Source organism: Mobula birostris, chromosome 2 (assembly GCF_030028105.1).
Source record: "Mobula birostris isolate sMobBir1 chromosome 2, sMobBir1.hap1, whole genome shotgun sequence".
In the NCBI taxonomy this organism is placed as follows: domain Eukaryota; kingdom Metazoa; phylum Chordata; class Chondrichthyes; order Myliobatiformes; family Myliobatidae; genus Mobula; species Mobula birostris.
Genome location: NC_092371.1, coordinates 116,809,478 through 116,828,021, shown reverse-complemented (window position 1 = coordinate 116,828,021; position 18,544 = coordinate 116,809,478). Strand labels below are relative to the sequence as shown.

At 44.8% G+C, this 18,544-nt stretch overlaps 1 long non-coding RNA gene across 1 annotated transcript; it reads left to right on the top strand.

Moving 5' to 3' along the window:
- The first annotated feature begins 7,868 nt into the window (after nt 1-7,868).
- LOC140209055 (uncharacterized) lies at nt 7,869-17,772 on the top strand. The gene is made up of 3 exons (XR_011888971.1): nt 7,869-7,979; nt 15,954-16,307; nt 17,274-17,772. It is a non-coding gene; the product is annotated as an uncharacterized lncRNA (long non-coding RNA).
- Nucleotides 17,773-18,544: the final 772 nt, after the last annotated feature.

Sequence of the window (18,544 nt, the reverse complement as noted above, 5' to 3'; positions counted from 1 at the left end):
TAAATTTTAAAAAAACACATTAATAGTGTTGGAAGGCCAGCTGGCACCTGAAGAATGCACACAGGCATCAAATGGCTGGGATGGTGTTGAATGGCTTTCCCCAACATAAGTTTGGGACACCAGTTTTGGATATTAGTTTCTCACTCTCAAACTTAATACAAAAATCCATCCCGTTACTCCCCTCCCTAGAAAGAATCTACTTTGGCATCAGTAATTAAATATTTCATTACCCATAATTAGTTCTAAAATAACCTGTCCCCTAGTCACTTTCGCAAAGTATTGTTCCAAAAATCTGGCCTGAATACACTTTGTAAACTTGTCCTTAAGACTTCCTTTGCCAATTTGATTACTGTTAAGTTCTTTTTTTTATCAAACCCCATTATTCCATGATTCATACTCTGTCATACAGTGTATCTATTGTAGCCTGCTCTCACCGGTGATTACTTCATGATTTTTTATCTCCACTAACAATGATTACCTTCTCTGCAACTTTAAAATTCACTTGTTTTCTTTCTTCCCCAGTTCAACTGAATGGTCATTAACTTGAAACATTAACTTGTTTTCTCTTTCCAAAGATGTTGCCTGACCAGCTGACTGTTTCTGACAATACCCATATTTGCATTATAGTTAATTGCTATGATCCTTGCACAAAATCCCTGTTTGCAGTAATTATGCAGCAGTCATTTGAATTTAGCTCTCAGAAAATTCAAAATAATTTAGCTCTCATATATAGTTTAAAATGGTGTTATGTTGAACGCACAGCACAGGAGAATCTCATTCATCTCACGGCAGCTTGGTCATGTTAATGGTCCACACAAGCCATTAAACTCATCAACTGAACCATTGATGCTTTTACCTATCACCTGCTTTGCCCAGCTCCTTGTAAAGGTACTCATGCTGATTGCCTCAACCTTTCCTTTTGATAGTCAGTTCTACACTGCAGCCTTTCCCAGGGTAAAGAAGTAGCCTCTGAACATCAGTTTGTATGACCTGGCTTTGGGCTGTCCACCAGTACAACATTTCTGCATACGTGGTACAAGGATCATTCTAAGTGAAGTCTAACCAAGCTTAAACATGTTTTACATAATTTCACTTCCCTTCTATCCCACGGGAAGGAACTCCAGAGCTTGGTTTGTCTTTCCAGGGCATTAATTCACTTTCTGTAAGGCTAATATTGTGTGACAGACTCCATGTACAGACATTGTATGTGATCCTTTTAACCATGTTGTTCACCTGTGGCTAACTGGGCTACCCAGGAGGATGGAAGAAGCAGACATATTTATAGCTTATTTTGATATTTATTTATTTATTTGTTTGTTTGTTGTTGTTGTTTCTTTCTTTTTGTATGTGCAGTTTGTGGTCCGTTGCACAATGGTTGAACACCCACATTGATGTGGTTTTTCATTAATTCTGTTAAGGTTGTTATTCTATAATGGATTTACTGAGTATGCCCGCAAGAAAATGAATCTTGGGACTGAATATGGTGACAAATATGCACTTTGGTAATAAATTTTTTTTGAAGGTGACGAATAATTTGAAAAGGCAGGTAGGTGGATGGAGAGTTGAGGAACATAAACTTGCGGAACTATGGAGTTTAAAGCAGCTGTCTTTCAGTCACAAGAAGTGCTCATGTAGGATAAGGGGATATTGCAGGGCAGATGTTGAGATATTTCCACACATAGGATGCCTTTGAACAAGGGGACATAGTTTCAAGAGAGGAGCATAATCACTGGGAGCCAAAGAGCAATACGGCATGGGAAAGCCCATCAGCACAACTCATCCATGCTGACCCTGGTGCCCCGAAAGCCTGCGTTTGGCTCATATTCTCATAAACCTTTCCTATCCCTGTACCTATCCAACTACCTTTTAAATGTTGTTATTGTACCTGCCTGAACCACTCCCTCTGGCAGCTTGTTCCAGCCTCCGATTGAAGAAGTTACCCCTAAGCTCCCTTTTAAATCTCACCTTAAACCTAGTTTTGAGTTCCCATTCCCTGGGGGGTAAGATGTGATCACCCTTTCCATGTATGGACATTGGACGTGATTTTGTGCACCTTCGTAACGTCACCTCTCAACCTTCTACATTCCAAGAAATAGAAACTCATTGCAGGACGTGAAGGAATTTCAGCTTGGGGTGGATCTCTGCACTTTGTTGCCCTGGAGAATTGGTGGAGGTCAGCACACTGGAGAGGTTTAAGAAGAAATAAATCTTTTTACAACAGTGAAGGAATTGTGAGCTAATGGGAACTGGCATAGAAGTGGAGCTGAGGGCGGTCGAGCAAATACAAGAATGGTAGGGCAGACTGGAAGGGGTGAGTGCCTCATTACTATTTTCTTGTGACAGATAGTTGGCACAGACTCAATGGGCCAATGGCTTTTAACAGTGCTATAATGACTCTGTCTCTATCCAGGGCCATGTGGTAAAACAGACAAGGCAGCGGCAACAGACACTAGTAGAATATTTGCCCAACCACAGCAACTATCTGTGCAAGTAGACCTTTGATGTACTTTATGATGTACTTTTGATTTGGAAGCTTTTTCTCAAAGACCACCCTTCTTTACATTCATTCCAGGAATAATTTAAAACTCTCCCATGTAATTATTCTTGCCGGTTTGCTAAACATAGGTCACTAAATCATTTCAAACATTTCCCAGCAAAACAAAAATCTTCCAGGATGACGTCAGTTATCCAAACACACTCCCACTGGGTTTCTTCCAAATGTTATATATACATTTTGTAGTCTTTTCTTTAAGACTTTACACTCCAAACATTAACGTTCCTGCAAGAAAAAACTTTGACCTGGGTCGACCAGAAAATCAGCAGACTAAATAATTGAGATAACTAATCCACCTGAAGGCTTAAACTGAGGTTACCCACTGTGCAGCCGACATCAACAGGACTGGTGTTGAATTCTTGTTTGCCGTAATGTAGTGTAGTGGCTGACATGGATAGTTCAGACATTTTCGGGATGTATAATAATGATACCTTCCAGTCCATTCACAGCTCTGCAGATAATGAAGCAACCAGGATCTGCACTCAGCAAGACAAAGTTTGGGCGGATTAGTGGCAAGCAACGTTCATGCTGTACAAATGTAGGTGGAGTACTGTGCAAAATTCTTAGGCACGCTAGCCACTGTGGAGCCGAGAGCGAGTTTGTAAATCTGGCGGGAGCAAAGGATTTTGGAGATGGTGAGAGTGGATCACCGCAAGAAGGGTGTGGGATAGGTGGTAGAGAAGGAGTGCCAGGGGCCGGGGTGGGGCGGGGGGGGTTGGTGCAGGTGTAGCCACACCCAGCCAGGCAGGGTCATTTGATTCCAAACAATTGGCTTATTGATCAGTATAGAATATCTCTCTGGTGCTTCCCACTCCTTCCCCTTTTCCCAACCATGCTTCTCTCGTCTCCTTGCCCCCTTTCCCACTCTCAGTCCACAGCAGAGACCCATATCAGAATTAGGTTTATCGTCACTCACATATGTTGTGATTTTTTTTAACAGCAGCAGTACAGTGCAAAAGGCTTAGGCACCCTAGTTAGGTATCTATGCCTGAGACTTTTCAATAATACTGCAGTACAAATCCCCAGCTGAGTCTGTTCCCTGGGGTCCAACTGTCTAATACTAGAGGACATGAATTGATGGTGAGATGGGGAATTTCAAAGGAGGTTTGTGGGGCAAGTATCTTACACAGATAGTGGTGGGTACCTGGGATGAGTTGTGAAGGATGTGTTGTAATGGTGGCAAGTACAATGAAGACATTGAGAGTATCTTAGATGGGCACTTTAACGTGCAGGGAAAGGAGAATTTTGGGCATTGCGTAGCCAGAGAGATTAATTTAGATAGGCATTTAATTATGAGTTTTAATTAGTTTGGTATGATGTGATGGGCTGAAGAACCTTTCCCGTACTGTACAGCTCTATGTTCTGTGAGTCTAACCAACTCCAGCTGAAAGTCATAAGTGTTAACATTGCTAAAAACCATATCATCCATACCTTAGTGTAACCATTGATCAGAAGTTTAATTGGACCAGCTCCATAGCTGCTGTGGCTGTAAGATTTACCATTAAGGCATCTTCAACAGCACATCCTGAACAAATAATCTTCACAACTCAGGGCAGAGGAGGCAGCCACATCAGAATGCCACCTCTTCCAGGATCCCCTCTCAGTCTCGCGCCGTGCCAACTTGCAAATAGAGTATATCACCATTCCATCACCGGCACTGGATCCATATCCTGAAACTGTCTACTTACCAACACAGCACCCCACCCACCACCACCGCCCCCCAAACACAACCTGAAGGTGACAGGTCGCCATCATTTTCTTCAGCCATTAGGGATGGGCAATGAAACCAATCTTACCACTGATTCCTAATTCAGCAAAATAAACAATTAGTGACCTAACCGTTCTAAAGGTGCCGTCATTATGTGTCGTACGATGTAGGCGATCATGGTGGCCATGACTGTTCTTGGCAAGTGTTTCTACGGAAGTAGTTTGCCATTGCCTTCTTCTGGGCAGTGTCTTTACAAGACGGGTGACCCCAGCCATTATCAATACACTTCGGTGGTCACATGACCAGGACTGGTGATATGCACCAGCTTCCATGGCATCACGTGACCTTGATCGGGGGAGGAGGTGTAACCAGGTACTACACCTTGCTCAAGGGTGACCTGCAGGCTAGCAGAGGGAAGGAGCACCTTACACCTCCTTTGGTAGAGACATACCATATCTCCAGCCCGCCACTCAGCTATAGAGTAATAAAATTAATACTTCATGAAAACGTGCCCAACTAGTCCATGGCCAAGTGCTCAACCTAGCTAGGCTCATTTGCCTAGGTTTAGCCCAAAGCCTTCGTGAAATTACATATCTATGTACCTGTCCAAGTGCCTTTTAAAAGTTGTGTTTGCACTTTCTTTAACCACTTCCTCTGGAAGCTCATTCCACATGCATACCACTCTCTGGGCAATATAAGTTGCACCTCAAGTTCCTTTTAAGTACTTTGCTAGATGAGAATCTCTGTGGGAAGTGCATGCAATTAATATAATCACAGTGAAGAACATAAAAACACAGATCAGACACGGGCCTATAAGCCACTTAAGCATATTCCCCATTCAGTGAAATCATGAAAGATCCATATACAGTATTAACTTCATCGTCCAGCCCCAATTCCTAGCCTCTAATGCATTTGCTCAACAAAAGTCTATTAATGTTTGTATTAAAATTTTCAATTGACCCCTAATGTCACAGCTTTTCAAAGAAATCATTTCCTGATCTTCAGTGCCTGTGAGTGAGGAAGAGCTCTCTGATTGCACTCAGAACAGCCACAGTCTAATAAGGAATGAGCTATTCATCTTCATTTCATCTGCTTGGCTTCTCCAATCAGATGAAATGGCTTCTTTCTACTCTGTCCAGTCCTTCAATCAACTTGAAAGCCTCAGTTACATCATCCCTTCAATCTTCCACCCTCAAGTGAAGGCAGCCTTACTCAGCGCAACCTGTCGCTGTGACTTAAGACTGTGTCATGCTCTGGGCAACCTGACAATGCTGCCAGTGCAGGCAAAGCTGACGGATCTCAGCTGATGTGGAAGAGGAATAGCTGGTAGTTGCTGGACCAAAACCCCAGACTGAAGCCTGCCTTTATAGGATATAAGGGAGTTAGCGTAGCTAATGTAATCGAGAATTATGTTTGTTTTGCTGGGGGATTACGTGGAGCACTTTAAATACTGTTGAGTGCTGCCTCATGTGCAAATATTATTATAAGGAAAGACGATTGTTAGTATTGCAGAAATTGCTGCAGACTCTATTCTTCAGCTTGGAAGAGACGGGTGGGCAGTTTCAAATGTCCAATGCTTTTTCACTGGGAGGTAGGGGAAAGTACAGCTTCATATACACAAGCACTGTTTGGAAAAGTGGTGTCTAGCTCTGATATATAGACAGTGACTGCAAGGATGCAGCCCTAAATACCCGTCCAGGGAATTCATTTGACAAGTTCAAGTTTACTGTTGTTATAGACATCCATATCCAGGGTATAAATGCCATGAAAATTAGCTTCATGCAGCAGCAGCGCAGAGCATTATAAGACAAGGGCGAACATATTTTAACATAAAATCAAATTAACATAAATTATACATAGCTGGCACATTATGCAAAATAAACTACAAAATAAACGTAACAACACTCGTGCAAGATTGAGAGAGAAAAAAATAACAGACCAAAGCAGAGTTAAGATTTTTCAGATCAGTTCAAGAACCTGGTGGTGGGTGGCAAGAAGCTGTTGTTGAACCTCGAAGCGTAGGTCTTCAGACTCCTGGACCTGCTGTCCAATGGCACCATTGAGAAGAAGGGCCCGGATAATGGGGGTCCCTGATGATTCAACCCACTATATGAGGCATCACCTCTTGTTCGGAAAAGGTGTGCGATTCTGTATGTACGCACACGTACTCTTTGGGAAGAGAATGTGCAGCTCCATATACACAGGCTCCGATAGTTCATCGACTCTTTGGGAACGCGATGCGAAATTCTTTATAGTTTATACAGGTTGAAGAAACGGTGCTTGATGTATTGGCTAACCTTTCTGGTGTGGGCACTGATCTATGCATGATCACTGTGAGAAATTTGTAGTCGAAACTGGGAAAGATCTATGATTACTGGGTGGTATATCTAATTTCAGGCTGTAATAATGTATAAGTTGAAAATATATTGAATAACAGTTGAATAATCTATGGCAGTGTCACCTCCCTGACCCTACGCCTATCTCTGGAGCATCTGGACAGTAAAGACGTCATATTAGACTGTTTGTTTATTGACTATAGTTTAACTTTCAAAATTCCGAGCAAGCTGAGACCTGGGTGTCAACGCTGCCCTCTGCAACTGGATCTTGACTTCCTGACCAATAGACTTCAATCAGTAAGGATAGAAATCAACACCTCTGCCGTAATTATTCTCAGCACTGGTGCTCTACAAGACTGCATCCTCAGTCTCCTACTCTACTCCCTGTGTGCTCATGACTGTGTCCCCACACTAATGACTGAGCAGTCAGACTCTGCTCTAACTCCATCTGTAAGTCCAACTTCACTGTAGTGGGCCATAGTTGAAATGGTGATGAGTTGTACAGGAAGGAGATAGAGAGCTTACTAACATGGTGTCATGACAACAATCTTTCCCTCAATTCAGCAAAACAAAACAGCTGATCCCGTCTTGATCATCAGTGCTGAGGTTGAGAGGGTTGAGATCTTCCAGTTCCTAAGAGTAAACATCAGCAATAGCCTGTCTTTAGTCCAACCGCACAGATGGACTAGACCATCAAAGCTCACCAATGCCTCTGCTCCCTCGGGAGGTTGAAGTAGTTTGGCATGTTCCCATCAACCCTTAACAATTTTTTATTGTTGCACCATAGAACGTACCCTATCTGGATGCATCACAGCTTGGTACGGGAACTTCTCTGCCTGTGGCTGCAGGAAACTGCAGAGAGTTATGGACACCGTTCAGCACATCTCAGAACCAGCTTCCTTTCCGTGGGCTCGGTTTACATTTCTCACTGCTTTGGTAAGCCAGCCAACATAATCAAAGGTTCCACCTACCCTGGATGTTCTCACTTCTCCCCTTTCATCAGACGGAAGATAGAAAAGCCTGAAAGCACATGCCACCTGGCTCAATGACAGCTTCTACCCTGCTGTCACAAAACTACTGCATGGTTCCCACTATGATAAGGTGGACTCTCGCCCTCATAATCTACCTCTTGCACCTTATTACCTTATTGTCTGCTTTCACTGCACGTACTTTGTAGCTGTTACACTTCACTCTGCATTCTGTTACTGATTTACTTTGTACTGCCTCAGAGTTCCGACGTGATGAAATGATCTGCATGGGTGGCGTGCAGAGCAAAGCTTGTCGCTCTGCCTCGGCTGAGCGTTATAAACCATTGCTGAGCTCACTGTCAACCTCGCTGCTCCATCATCGCGCTCCGGCTCGACACTCTGGTAGGAAAAAGGTAATGAGGTGTAGATGGGTGGGGTGAGCAGGGGGTGGTGGTGGCGCTGAGGGCTGTAGGGTGCGGAGCAGTTAGGCAAGCAAAAGGTAAAGGAAAGCATGGATACAGCTTGCAAATTCACAGGGGTCGTAGAGTAGCTTCTTCCCCGCTGTTGTCATACTTCTGAAACAATCACCACTTCCACACTCCCCTTCTCAGTGATGCTGTTATAGCAAATACGTCATTAAGCTGAAAAGAGCACGATAAAGTTGCCAAGACTTGAGGGTCTGAGATATAGGAAGAGGCTGGGCTAGTCTCCTGGGACGCAGCAGACTGATGGGTGACATTATGAACTGTGAAGTCACGGTTTTCTTTTCCCCTCTGGGGAATCAGAAACTAGAGGGCATAAGTTTAAGATGAAGCCAGAAAGATTTAAAAGAACTTGTGGGTCAACCTTTTCATGCAGAAGTAGGTGCAAATTATGGAAGAAGCTGTGAAAGAAAGTAGTTGAGGCAGGTACAATAACAATGTTTTAAAGACATTTGGATAATTCCATAGATAGGAGAGTGAAAGGGATGTGGGCGAATGGGTCTTCCTTAAGTGAACACTTCGGTCAACATGGACAAGTTGAGCTGAAGGAACTGTTTCCAAGCTGTATTAGACTGAGTCTAGTATGCTGCCATGTTCTTGGCCTCTCTTGGTTATTCTATTATTGTCACATCAGCAATTTTTCAAACTACTTCAGACTGCATGACAACCTTTGCACCATCCCAGTGATGTGCACTTGTTAGTCTTTTTGATGTTGGATGTATTATTACTATGAATACTGCATTAACAAAGGGTTTTTCTTCCCCCCAAAAAAATTCTGACGTTGAACCGCGAGGAGGAGGATGAGGCACATCCATTGGCTTCAGTCCTGCCACTGACACTGGCAGCAGCAAGAACAACTCCACCGATGGTCAGTGTAGTAATGGTCGTTCTAATATTGGCCACACCAGTTATGTAGCCAAACTTTAGGGCTGGCTTCCCTGCCTGGGAGCTGGGCATCCTATTGATATAAAACCTCTATCACCAGATTCCACAAGGACTGAGCTCACTCCAATGGCACCCACTCTGGCGCTGGTCACTCCTGTGATAGCCGCTCCAGTCAGGGTCACTCACAAGTTGCCCATTCCAATAGTGGCCTCTCCATTGAAGCATAGTGCACCGACCCTGAAAGTGGTCTAGACCAGCTCAAGCTAGTGTTGGCCCACGCACAAGCTCCCAGCAAATGACTGGCGGCGCACTGTAATTGTTCAAATGAGAAAATCAACACACTGCCTGTGCCAGGAGTAGCACATGTGGATTTATCCCGCATCTCGATCCTAATGAGTATTTGTTCAGGAGCTATCCCGTTTAGCTCCACTGACTCCTAATGTGTTTAATTGAACTTGTACTTCTGACTGCTAAGAACAGAGCGCACATTTCTGGTATCTGTTCAGTAATTTTACACCACTTTTGTTGTTGGTATTGGCTTGTGATATTTGTCAGAAAAGAGCACACAGTCCCATTAAACAGTATCACTGGATCATTAAAAGCCTATTTCAAAGATATCCAACTGTCACCCTGAAATATTCAGTCAATAAACACGATGATTCATGAAGCTGTTGCTTATTTAATATAATTTGTGGAACATTTGGTTTATTGCTGCCATGTGTGTAATATTGCTGCCTCCATATGGCATATCTGACCGATCAGCGAGAAAACATCGCTAGTTCCAAATAATCGTTCGATGTTTTCAGACTGTATCTCTGTTTACATTCCGACTCCACCTCATCAAAGCCAAAGGCTAGCAGTTCTTCAGAAAATTCGTACCCGTTGGCCTTGGCAATGGCCCAGAGTGATAGATGGGAAGGAGGACATCCATTAAGTGAGACGGATTTGCTAACTGGTTAATTGCCATAATGACAGCTGATTAATCGCACTGAATCACTGGGAGTCTCAATATCAAAGGTATCAAGCATTGCAAGTTAACATCTCACTGAGTATATCCTTCCCATCAGTCTGCTTTTTGTGGCCTTGAATTATTCATCCTTAGTGTATAGTCTTCCTTCTTTCCTATTCAGGCCTTGTGAATTCTCCTCTCATTCTGAGCCCAGTAAGTTTGTAAGTCTCCATATGGGAGCTGATAATATGCAGTGAAGAAAAAGTATCAAAAAATTTAAAATATTGGCAGTTTTTGCTTTTTAGCACACTAAAAATATACACTTGTACACTAAGAAATCGATTAAATATCATGGTCTGGATCAGGGTCCCTTTAAATTTACCTTGTTTATGTTACGATCCGGACCGTTGATTCCATTTTTTCTCATGTCCCTCGGCTATGGTGATTAGAGGCAATTAACACTCGGCTGAACCGGTAGTTTATAGTCTCCGGCTTTCAGCCGCTCAGCGCAGGAGCGTCTGCAAAGTCATCTAAGGTACGGTGTGCCAATGTCATCTGGCAGGAGCAAGCCTAGTCTCTGCCGAAGCGAGTGCCGGTAATTTGCCTCTCCTCACCGGAGCAACCCTGTCCAGTTACCTCGCCAAAGCGAGCCTGCAAAGCTTCCTCACCGAGGTGGGTCTGTCAGTTAACCCGCCAGAGGGAATCAAGAGCCGCTGTCTGCTGTTCCCAGGCCGAGTCGAGAGCTCGGCACTACCCAGAGGCTCCAAGTCAAGTCCTGGCTCCGGCGGCATTCAAGTTCCAAATTCCAAGTCAAGTCCTGGCCCTGGCGGCATTCAAGCACCAAGTCAAGTCCTTTCCCTGGCGGCTTCCCAGTTCTGAGTCAAGTCCTGGCCCTGGCAGTCTGTGATTCCTGTCCTACCCCCTTGTCTGAATCCCTTCTCTGCCCCTCTTGCCTCTAGCCCTTGTCTGCAGCCCTCACCTGCTCTTCGGTCTAGTTCTATTGCTGGAACTAGATAGGTACTGTCTGGTGTCCTTTGGTGTTGGTCTGGTCTTGTCTTGTCTTGTCCTCGCCTCTGTGGAGTAAGTCAGGCCATCTTGCCGTTGCCCCGTGGGGAGTCATGTCTTGTCTTGTCTTGTCCTCGTCTCCGTGGGGTAAGTCAGGCCATCTTGCCATTGCCTCGCGGAGGGTCATGAGTCCCGGCCCTATGTCCTGTACCCAAGGAGGGGTCCCGGCTCTCTGTTCTGTGTGCGAGTTCCAGCCCTATGTCCTGTACGCAAGGAGGGGTCCCGGCTCTGTTCTGTGTATGTGTCCATGGTTCCATATACCTGCTCCTCGAGACCGAGGCTCTGTGTTCCCATGTTCCTCCTCTCCCTAGCCCATTTCATGTCCTTGCCTGGTTCTGGGGTCTGAGCCCGAAGCAAGACCCAGGTACTGGGTCCTTACCCAGTCTCTGGCTCAGAGTCCATACCCTAGCCTCTTCATGTCTCCTCTAGTTCTGAGAGCTGATTCCGAGTCCTAGCTCAGACCCTTGGTCCCAGCCTAGTCGTAGTCCTGAGTCCTTGTCTAGTTCGCTATTTCCTGCTCCTGCCTAACTCTCCTGGTATCGAACAATAAACTAAGGCTAAGTAACCTCACAAGATGTGTCTTGTATTTGGGTCCACCCTTGCTCCCAATGACCCCGCCCCCTCAATTGAATTGACTTTCTTACTTGCATCATTCATATACAAAGTTTGTACATGAGGAGTAAAAATCTTTGTGTTATGTCTCCATCTAAATGTGCAATGTGCAATTTATAGTAAATAGTATGTACAACAGGACAGTCAACGTAACAGAAATACAGTTGCATCAGCATGAATTAATTAGTCTGGTGGCCTGGTGGAAGAAGCTGTGTCAGAGCCTGTTGGTCCTGGCTTTTATGTTGCAGTACCATTTCCCAGATGGTAGCAACTGGAACAGTTTGTGGTCGGGGTGACTCAGGTCCCCACTGATCCTCCAGGCCCTTTTTACACATCTGTCTTTGTGATTGTCCTGAATAGTGGGAAATAACTAAAGGTAAGATCTAAGAGGAACACAAGGGGAAACTTCTTCACTCAGAGGGAGGTGAGAATGTGGAGCGAGCTGCCAGTGCAAATGCTGCGTGCAAGCTCAACTTCAACATTTGGGAGAAGTTTGGGTAGGTACATGGACGGTAGGGGTATGGAGGGCTATGGTCCCGGTGCAGGTCAATGGGAGTAGGCAGTGCAAATGGTTCGGCATGGACTAGACGAGCCAAAGGGCCTGTTTCTATGCTGTAGTTTTCTATGATTCTATGACTCTGTCAGGCTCTCTCCTGGTAACTGGTTCCCCCTATTCATTTGAATGTGGACAGGTGTCCTTAACCCAGCCAAAGCTGAGGGCTGGCTTCCCTGCCTGGGAGCTGGGCATGCTACTGATATATACTGTATCTCAGTCCCTTCAGCCTCCGCAAGGACTGAGCTGGAAAAGGGTGGGCAGTGACGGCAAAGAGAAGAAATGCAGAGGCTGAAGGGAGACTTGATGGAAGCTTGTAAAATGATGAGAGGTATAGATAGGGTAGGCAGTCCGAATCTTCAAGTCGAGTCAGGACAAGTTTATTGTCATTTCAACCATAAGCTGCTGGTACAGTACACAGTAAAAACGAAACAGCGTTCCACCTGGACCATGGTGCTACATGAAACAACACAAAACTACACTAGGCTAAGTGAGACAGCACAAGGCTACACTAGACTACGTAAAACAAACATAAAAACTGCACTAGACTACAGACCTGCACAGGACTACATGAAGTGCACAAAACAGTGCAGGGCAGTACAATAATTAATAAACAAGGCAATAGGCACAGTAGAGGACAAATTACAATATAATAATAAATAATGTAGATGTCAGTCCAGGCTCTGGGTATTGAGGAGTCTGATGGCTTGGGGGAAGAAACTGTTGCACAGTCTGGTCGTGAGAGCCCGAATGCTTCGGTACCTTTTGCCAGATGGCGGGAGGGGGAAGAGTTTGTATGAGGGGTGCGTAGGGTCCTTCACAATACTGTTAGCTTTGCGGGTGCAGTGTGTGGTGTAAATGTAATAGCGGGAAGAGAGACCCCGATGATCTTCTCAGCTTCTTCCCAGGGTGGAAATATCAAGTATTAGTGGACGTGTATTTAGCATGAGAGGGAGAAAGCTTAAAGGAAGTGTGCAGGTTAAGCATTTTACACAGGGTACCTGGAACAGGTTGCCAGGGGTAGTGATGGAAGCAGATATGATAACAGAGTTCAAGTGGCTGTTAGGTAGACACATGAGTATGCAGGTAACGGAATCAGGTAAAGACAGAAGAGATTTAATTTAATTTGACATCATGTTTCGCGCAGATATTTTGGAATGAACGTCCTGTTTCTGTGCTTTGCTGTTCTATGCTCTGCGTTGCTGTTGGCCTAAATCCATCACTGGAAACCAGGACCTCCACTGGGGATGGGGTTAATCCCAGTGTAAATACAAGCAACAGGAGTAGAAGATCCCTGGAGAAGGTCAGAGGGATTGCCTACTCACCTTTGACAATATCCATCTGGTTGAAAGGATGGTTTTGTTGGAATAGGACAAACCTGAGTCTTGACGTCATTGAGCTGTGATTGGATTAGATTATGAGGACACTCAGTCCTCGTTTATTGTCATTTAGAAATGCATGCATTAAGAAATGATACAATGTTCCTCCAGAGTGATATCACAAAAAAAAAACAGGACAAACCAAAGACTAACACTGACAAGACCACATAATTATAACATATAGTTACAGCAGTGCAAAGCAATACCATAATTTGATAAAGAGCAGACCATGGGCACGGTAAAAAATAATGGATTAAAAAAAAGATGGATACACAGTTCTGAGCTGTCACGTCTGTTCTAAGTCTATCCCATTGAGAAATGTGACTTATCACAAAAAGGGATGCAGGTATTCTCCATGTCAAGGTACAACAAGGGAAGTAGCCAGTCCTCTGGGAAGCCACAGATGAACGGGCTGATCTATTCCCTACTGTCGTCTAGGTCTGCAGCATTCAAATCAGGTGACCCTGACCTTTATAAGAAATCGAGACACAACCTCTGTGAGGCTCTCAGACTGGCTGTCAGTTGTAACAGAGCTTGCATGCTTTAGCAGGCTACAAAACGATGTCAGGCAGCATCACACACAACAGCATCCCCTTCCTAACAAGCTTCAGACATCCTGTGCATGTTTCGAACAAAAGGAAATGGGTATGTCTCCATCCACCCTGGTAGCCTCCAGTGCTTCTGAACCTACAGTCACCATTACAAACCCAAGATCAATCTTCCAGACTATGAGCCTGCAGAAAGCATCTGGCCCAGATGGTTTCCCTGATCATCTCTTAGATTCTGTAAAGATCAACTTGCAGGAGTATTTGCAGACATTTTTAACCTCTTCCTGCTTCAATCTGTGGATCCCACCTGCTTGAAGAGGACCACTGTTCTCCCGATAGGTAAGAAAAATAAGATAGTGCGTTTAAAAGACTGCAGCCCAGTGGCTCTGACTTCTGCTCTCATGAAGTGGGAGTCTGGTCACGGCACGCATTAAATCTGAGCTTACTCCTTGACCCACTGCAATTCGCCTAGTGCCAAAACAGGTGTACAGCAGATGCTATCTTCCCTGGCCTAACACTCATCTCTGGAGCATCTGGGATTAAAGCCACCCAAGCCAGACTATTATTTATTGACATCAGCTCCACGTTCAGCACTATCATTCCAAGCAATCTCATCACCAAACTCTAGACTCTGTGAGTCAACGCCTCCCCCAGCAACAGGATCCTTGACTTCCTGACCAACACCTCTGCCATGATTATTCTCTATGCTGTTGTTCTACAAGGTTACATCCTCAGCCCCCGACCCTATACCCTGTACATTCATGACTACATGGCCAGGTTCTACTCCATCTACAAATGATACCACTGTGGTGGCCTGTATCTAAAATAACAATGAGCTGGAATACAGGAACAAGATGGAGACCTTTGTAACATGGTGTTATGACAACAACCTTTCTATCAATGTCAGCAAAATAAAACAGCAGGTCTCATTGCCTTCAGGAAAGGGGACAATGTTCATGCTCCTGTCTAAATCAATGGCCTCGAGGTTGAGATGACAGGAGAGAACATCACCAAAAGCCTATCCTGGTCCAAACCTATGGACACCATGGCCAAGAAAGCTCATCAAAACCTCCACTTCCTCAGGAGGTTGAAGAAATTTAACATGTCCCCATCAACACTTGGCGATTTTTATCAATCCACCTTTCTGGATGTATAGCATATGTCAATTGCTCTGCACATGATCACAAAGAACTGTGGTGAGCTGTGGACACAGCTCAGCTCATCACAGGGACCAGCCTCCCTTCTGAAGACTGTCTATCTTCACTGACTCAGTAAAACAGCCAGCATAATCAAAGACCCTAACTAATCTCGACATTCGCTCTTCTCTCCTCTTCCTTTGGTCGGAAGATATAAAAATCTAAAAGCACATACCACCAGGCTCAAAGACGGCTTCTATTCTGTCGTTGTAAGACTATTAAGTAGCTCTCTATATGATAAATTGCACTCTTGACCTCACAATCTACCTTGTTATGACCTTTCGATTTATCATTTACCTGCACAGTACTTTTGCTGTAGATGTGACACTTTATTCTGCATTGTTATCGTTTTATTTCATTTACCTCCATTCACTGTGCAATAATCTCTTCTGTTTGAAGAGCACGCAAGAAAAGCTTTTCACTGTATTTCAGGGCAATGCACACAAAATGCTGGAGGAACTCAGCAGATCAGGCAGCATTTACGGAAAAGACAAACAGTCAACATTTTGGGCGGAGATCCTTCATCAGGACTGAAAATGTCAGCTGTTTATTCCTTTCCATAGATGCTGCCAGACCTGCTGAGTTCTTCCAGCACTTTGTGTGTGTTGTTCTAGATTTCCAGCATCTGAAGAATCTCTTGTGTTTACGACTCACTGTATCTCAGATTATGACCATAATAAACCATTTCCAACTCTAACTTCTGCCGGTTCTTTCACAGACAGTTCCATTTGCCACAGGCCAATCTTGGAGACGCCAGAGACTGCAGATGCTGGAGAAACACACAAAGAGCAGGAAGAACACAACGGGGCACACGGCATCTATGGAGGAAGATGGACAGGCCACTTAAAGGGTCCCAACTTAAAATGTTGGCTCTCCCGGTCCATTTCCCTTCTGACCCGCTGAGTTCATCCAACACTTTGTATGTGTAACTTACACAATGTATCAGCACAAGAGACTGGAGGTGCTGGAACCTGGAGCAACACACAATCTGAGGGATAAAGTCAGGCAGTTGATAAACAGTTCCTTCAGCAGATTGTTGTCCGACACAGAAGGAGACCACTCAGCCCTTCAGGTACATGCCAGCCACGGCACCATTCCCTTCAACACCACACTCCCCCCCCCCCCCAGTCCTCACTTGCCTGTTTCTCTGTAATTTAGTCTCTTTCATATGCCCACTGGCTCCCCTTTGATTCTCTTCCAGCACATCGGTTGGAAAGCAGGGGGAAGCCAGGCAGCCTGGATGGAACAGGCGAACTTAGTACTGAGAGTACTCAAGGTTGGGTTCAAAGTTGAGTTCCTGGAGCTGTGAACGCTAACCGCTGTGATGTTGTGCTGCCCTCGATCGGCTTGGACAAGATCCTGTAATAGTCCTCTCACACCTAGTGTAGTTTGTTTTATGCCTTCCACACACCAGATTCACTGTAACAGTGGTGCAACAGAACTCACCATTTCCTCCACACTAGTGGTGAGACCGTGCAGCCTGCAGCCAAAAGGATAAAGCCTGAGCTGTGGAAAAGAGGGCGTTCCATCCACGTTTAACTGCACAGCTGCTCATAGTGATATTTCCAATGGTAACTCTTGAGTCATGGAGTTATTCAACACAGAAACAGGCCTTTTGGCCCATCAAGTCCACGCTCATCTGCACTAACCTTGTATTTGTACCATATCCTTCTCTGCCCTGCCTATTTAAATTTCTGTCTAAACGGCTTATAAACATAGTGTTTATATCTGATTCCACCACCTCCTCTGGCAGTGCGTTCCAGATATTGACCACTCTCTGGTGTGAAAAACTTTTCCCCCAGATTCCCTTTAAGTCAGGGGTTCCCAGCCTGGAGTCCAAGGACTCCTCTGATAATGGTAGGGGATCCATCGGAAAAAAAGGATTTTGGAACCCCTGCCTTAAATTACCACCTTCTTACCATAAAATCTATTCCCTCCTGGTTTGATGCCCCTGCCACAGGAAGTGATTTTAACTATCTACCATACATGCACTTCTCATAATCTTCTCTGCTTTCCTCTGTGCTGATTTTTTTTTAAGGTACAGCACAGAATGGGCCCTTCGAGCTGCATCGCCCAGCAAACCCCCGATTTAATCCCAGCCTAATCAAGAGACGATTTACCTGCCAGCCGGTGCCCCTTTGGACTGCAGGAGGAAAACTACATAGTCACGGAGAGAACGTACGAACACCTTGCAGGCGGCAGCAGGAATTGTGCAGCTGTACGAATAGTGAATGCCTCTCACCTTATGCCACAGACTCCCAGCACTGGAGTGGTTCCTGCCAATCAGTGGATGGACAACCGTGGGCTTGTTTTGGCTGCCAGAATATAGATTCTAGATGCTGCATCGGAGGCTGCTGGCTGGACTAGGTTTTAGGTCTGCACTCTGCTAAATTAAGTGTTCTCCGAGTGCCATTTATTTCCTTGCATCTGCTGTACTTTTGGCTCACTCTTTGTGGCCCTAATGCATAATTTACTTTCTGTCATATAAATGCTATGAGTCAGTTTTCATTAATTAAATGGAATCTGCCACTGCAAAATTTGCTACAAATGCCATTGTTTTTAAAGCGCAATCGACTGCAACTTGGATCTGCATTCCTGATGAGACCAACACGAAGAGCCTAATGGCTCATAAAATCAGCACATGATTGCATGGGTACATTTATACTACAGACGTACTCCTTTGGTTGGAGTCTAACATACACGTTCCATCTCATTCAAACTGCAATGTTTCATCTATTGAATGTGCTGCACTGTGCAATTAAATCACAGACATGTGAGATAATGCTCTTGAGAATGTCAAGTGCTGGCAGGGACTTTAGGACCACTGAGATACGAGAGACCTTGGGTGAAAGTTGAGAGCTCCCTGAAAATGGTGACACAGGTGGGTACGGCAGTGAGTGTGAGAGTTGGGACATCATATTGCAGCCGTACAAAGTGTGGGTTAGGCTGCACTAGGGGCACCGCGTGCAGTCTTGGTCACCACACTACGGCTCAGGTTCAAGTTGGATTATGCAACCATACATGAATATAGCCAAAGGAGGATGTTATTGCATTTGAAAAACCAGGATTTGCCTGGGAAAAATTTGGCTCTAGTTATAAAAAAAAAGATTGTGAAGGCTGGATTTATTCTCATTGGATGGGAGGAGACCAAAGGATGTCCTACATCAAAGATCATGATGTGCGTAAGATAGTCAGAGTCTTTTACCCAGGCTGGGAGTGTCTACAACTAGGTTTAAGGTTAGAGGAGAGAAATATAAAGCAAATCGGAGGGACGAGTTTATCACACAGAGGGTAATGGGCTGCCTAAGG